At 38.6% G+C, this 5280-nt stretch overlaps 1 long non-coding RNA gene across 2 annotated transcripts in view; it reads right to left on the bottom strand.

The window, feature by feature from the left end:
* LOC101863410 overlaps positions 1-5280 on the bottom strand; it is a 77857-nt gene that overhangs the window by 71783 nt on the left and 794 nt on the right. For both annotated transcript variants that reach the window (XR_220138.3, XR_004859516.1), the window contains exon 2: positions 5047-5224. This is a non-coding gene — a long non-coding RNA (uncharacterized LOC101863410). The remainder of the gene's footprint in view (positions 1-5046; positions 5225-5280) is intronic.

Genomic DNA, 5280 nt, shown 5'->3' with positions numbered 1-5280 from the left:
ATTTATATTATTATAGTGGTGTATACAGCGGTCATGAAAATTGATTCAAGAATCAGCAAAGCCAGCCAAGCTCTCGGTAGACAAGACTAAAACAGCACAATGTCCGGCTGTCAACAAAAATCAAAGTGCACAAAGCCATGGTGCTCTCCTCCCTCCTCTACGGCTCGGAGACCTGGACACTCTACAGGAAACACATCAACAAATTCGAACAGTTCCACCCAAAGGGCTCTCTGCAGCATAATTGGCATCCGGTGGCAAGACCGCATCACCAACATTTAATTTAGGTCCTCAACCGATTTAGATCACAAAGAATAGAAAGCATGCTTTGTCAAAGCCCGACTGAATGGGTCGGCCATGTCATCCGCATGGATGACCACCGAATGCTCAATCAACTGCTGTAGGGCGAACTTGTAAGTGGAAAAAGAAATCTCGTGAGACCAAAAAAGCGTTTCAAAGCCACGATAAAGGCAAATCTCCAGTTTGCACTGGTTACCCCCCAAAGAACTCGAACGAACTGCAACCGAAAGGAAAGCCTGGCGCAGAGCTGTCCCTCTTGCCTGCAGAAACAGCGATATCAACTAAAGGGAGAAGCTGACTATTAGAGGAGAGAGGGGATCAAAAATATAACCGGACCACCTCAACTACGACATGCCAGTGTTCCCACAGCAACAGACATTGTACATCCAAGATCGGATTGCACAGTCACATGCGCGTCCACAGATGAGCTGCAAGATTTCATCATCTTCGGCAACGAAGGACACAGCGGTCACATAAACTTTTCACCTACAGAGAATCATGTTGTGCTTATTATTTAACATTTAAAGACACAAATTGACACAGACATATTTCAAGATATGTCATTACCTTTTGATTTGTGATTATGTGTCATATGGTCCCACAGTGTTAAGCACCAACTGGTCCCCCTTGATTTCAAAAGTTCACGTAAGTAGCGGTTAATGTCGTCCTCTGCAATGATGCCAGCTGTTTTGTTGTTGTTGATTGATCAAACATACTGACTGCAGCCGTGTTGGACATGTTATCGTTTTACACAGTGCTATTACATTGGGAAAAAAGCACTCGCAGGGGAAAGGGGTGGGGTGGTGGTGGTGGAAAGCAGCCATTTTATATCTGGCCATTTTTCACCAGATGGTCGTTTTATACAGGTGACCGTATTATACAGGTAGTCGTATTATACAGGCGGTCGTATCATAGAAGTTTTTGTCATTGCAAGCACGACTGTATCTCATTTGTCTGTTGGTGTATTATATTCCTCTCACCATGGGTTGGCCTTGGCTTTTCGAGTCGGAAACCGGCCTCCTAAATACTCTAAATTGTGTCGATGGAAGCGTAAAAGCACCTACATAAAAAAGTAAGATCATAAGAGACGAGCGGAAAGGCGAAAATAACGTCACTTCTCAACATTTATAAGGCATTGTGGTTAGTCTACCGGGCTCGTAATCGTGAGGTTGCGGGTTCGGAAATTCGAGCCGCGGGCCCGACGTTGTGTCCTTGGGAAAGACACTTTGCACGACTGTTCCTCACTTCACCCAGGTGGAAATGGGTACCCAGCCATTGACCGCGAAAGACCATGTCAGTATGATAGTGTTTTAGCGCTTATAAAAGACTGCTTGAACTGTATGCTTTCTAGGAAGTTGAGGTTGTTTCAGAATGCTCTCAGGTCTGTTGGGGTAATAGTATAGATTGTGAAGCACATAGAGCTTGCTGTTCAGCTCGGACTTGCGCAATATAAATCTGTCCACTGTTGTTATAAATAATGCTCTCTTCAAAAAAATGAAATCAAAGAAATCGACAGTTTTAAAATTGTTGGCCAATGTTTTCGAATTTTCTGCTTTTTTTTTTTTGCTCAATGAATTTTATCACCTTTGAAAAACATTATATTTTTTGTGCATAAATTACTGGAATATGTTGAGAAAAGGTATAAAAAAATTGCAAATTTGCATCAATTTCCAGAGGCTCTTAAGCTTTAGATATTACACAACTGTTGGCGCCGTTTTCTCGCTAATCTTACCTCTGAAATCGGGCAACCTGCTCCTCCTTTAATTGTAAAAATCTAGACTTCTACTTCTAATCAAGATAGATAGGTAATTTTTTTTTTCAAGGAAAACAAGACAAACGAACATCATTAAGATGATACCAATTACTCAACCCGTCCAAAACTTGACGAGCATCTGATTCCATCCAGTTATGACACATTGCATTCCGCATATCAGTCCAACTGAATTAGGAGTCCTTCAATCGTAATACCTAATTTTACTACCTCAGAATTATAAAGTTCCATCTGACATTTTTTGACTCTTTTGAGTTACTAAGACTAGGAGGACAGAGATCATGATCTGTCTGCTCTTCCAAAATCGTAAAATTATTCGGAGTCGTTATCAGGATATTCAAAGATTTATAGTATACGAACAAAACTTGAAATATTGTGAAACTCAAATTCTTTTATGTCAAAATCTCAAAGCTAGGTACTGAGCAGATAGACATTTGTAGTTCTGAGGTAGCGATTAATTTGTTGGATATAATCAGATATTATGAAAATGTTGGTTTTGAAAAGAAGATCAGATTTGTTAAAATTGTTTCTTATAAATACTAGTTACCTTTGATTCTCTGATAGTTTTAATCAAGATAAGCACATAGACAGCAAGACGCTTATTTAATCTAGTGCTGAAAAAATACAAGAAATACAGATAAAAGTTTACAGAATGAAAGAACCTGATTTGAAATGAGACTTCATAGTGGCGCCCTACAACCACCCACTCAAACAGAAGTGTCAAAGGAAGGGAAACAATTGAGAGGGAGGACCAACCTGTGACACTCTCCAACCACCCGGGGAAAGTGTTGCTTGATATTATCAACCTTGATCATGTGTGTATGTAAAGATTGAACTCTAGGTTGAAACAAGAAAATACACAACCTGGACAGGATGGGGGTTGTTCGTTTTTTTTGTCTTGGTTTGTTTGTTGTTGTTGTTTTTTTGTCTTAATAATAATAATAATAATAATAATAATAATAATAATAATAATAATAATAATAATAATAATAATAATAGTAATAATAATACTGATAGATAACACTTGTATAACGCAAATCCTCACTCACCAGAAAGCTCTATGTGCTTCACAATCTATGCTATTATCCCAGCAGACCTGAGAGCATTCTGAAACAGTCTCAATATTTTGGGACGCATACAGTACAAGCGGACATTCATAAGTGCTCAAATACTAACAAATTGACACAATCTTTCGCTGTCTATGACCAGGTTCCCATTCCAACCTGGGCGAAGTAAGAAAAATATGTGTAAAGTGCCTTTCCCAAGAACACAACGTAGGGTTCCTGGCTCAAATCCCCGAACCCTCAACCTCACGATTACGAATCTAATTGCCTAATCACATGCCACCGACTCCAAAACTGCTTGTTTGTTTTAGCGTACATAGGTGTGGGTTGGTTCAGAAAAAAGTGGCAACGAGGAGTCGGATAGATTATTGTTTATCTAACTATTGTCTCTCTAGCTTCCCCCAAAATATAAAAAAAAACATGTCCGAATTCCATAAGCTGAAAAGTTCAGTTTTGCGTCCACTGATCAAACTAGCTGGGCCCCCTTTCGCTGAAGGGAATAAAAAATTCGTGTCATTGAGGAACAGTATGCACGGCTAGTGAATGGAAGCCTCACTTGTTTACAATGTCGTCTTAGAAGACGGACTTTCCCAAGATTTAATTAGATCTAAACGAAACTAATGAAAAACTGAAAATTAATCTCAGATCTATACGGGTCGCACACTTAAAATAGTGCTCAGTATTGCGCGGCAATGCGCGATAGTATCGAACGGAAGTACGACTTAAAATAGACAAACCTGGCGGATTTTCTCAAATTGCAGAGACAGAAACGTCGGCCTTCAAAACGATCGGCGAAATAAAGAAATTTAGCTTTTTGCAGCAAAACTGTCTCAAAACTGAAAAAAACGAAGGGCGTCATGATCTGAAGAACATTTTAAAGAATCTTTTGGCGAAACCGTATGTCGATTGATGCAGCCATTAAAAAGCCTTTTGAATAGCAAAATCCGGCCACCACAAATAGATAATAGATAATGTCGCAAATATGACACTCTTGTACGCAAATGTTTAAAAATATACACACTTACAGGCACACACACACACAAACAGACAAACAGAGGTTGCTGTAACAGTTACTTTTCCCCACGACCACTAAAATCGACCCACGCGCAGAAGTTCATTTCTCTTTTCTGTTAGTAAATTAAGGCGTTTTACGCCTCCTTCGCACAATTCCTTTAATTAATTCATTCGGAAATATCTTTGCAGACTCATGATGGATGTTTCGATTTACTAAAACAGTCTTTCCGACTCGTGACTAGCACTCATGTCCTCTGTATGTGTAATGTGTTTTATTCAACCTATGTTTTGTATTTGAGTAAAGAGAAGCACGTTGACTCAATATTGGTTATTTAGTGCTGGGGGAAAAGTAAGAAAGACAGACAGACAGAAAGAACAGAGAAGGAAAGTAAAAAAAGTAGGACCTACAAGTGACGCCCTCCAACAACCCGCTTATTCAACCTAAAACCTTTCTTAAAAAGAGCTTTACTAAAAGAGAAACATATAATGACGGTCCTTCTCTTTGCAAATTTATGTTTGATCCAGAAAAGCAACAACCAAAATGAATTACGTTTGTATTTAAGAACCCGACATGACGGTCTGTCAAAAGAATCCAAAACAAAACGAACATAGAAATTATAACGTTAAACTTTGAATATTTAGCAAGAACATGCTATGTTTATCGGTGTATAATACATAATATCCTGTCAAAAGTTTCTGACGACCAACGAAAGCAGAGTTAAGACTGGAATACTTACAAAACAATATCTTTACATAAAACTTTGTATACAAATAATGATAAGAAAAATAACATACTAGATCTAGAATAATAAATAGTTTGTCTAAAAATTACAAATAAAAAACAGTTATTATAACAAAAGTACTAATGCTATCTTAACATTCACAAAGTAGATTCTTTACCTGGGTATGCAGAATATCCGTTCCTGGCTCCCACTGATATATCTCTCTTGGCCAAAAACTCCGTCACAGTATCTGTCTGTCTGTCTGTGAGCGAATCGTTTACTCAGCAAACAGCAACCCCGTTGACGTCGCGAATGTTTTCAAAGTAGGCCTACCTTGTTTACCATTTTGGTGTGGGCTGGAAAGGACGGGTGGAGAAAAATTATTACTACTGTTATCATTATTATTATTATT

The sequence above is a fragment of the Aplysia californica genome, unplaced genomic scaffold (genome assembly GCF_000002075.1).
Source record: "Aplysia californica isolate F4 #8 unplaced genomic scaffold, AplCal3.0 scaffold00033, whole genome shotgun sequence".
Classification (NCBI taxonomy): domain Eukaryota; kingdom Metazoa; phylum Mollusca; class Gastropoda; order Aplysiida; family Aplysiidae; genus Aplysia; species Aplysia californica.
This window is presented reverse-complemented; position numbering and strand designations above follow the sequence as displayed.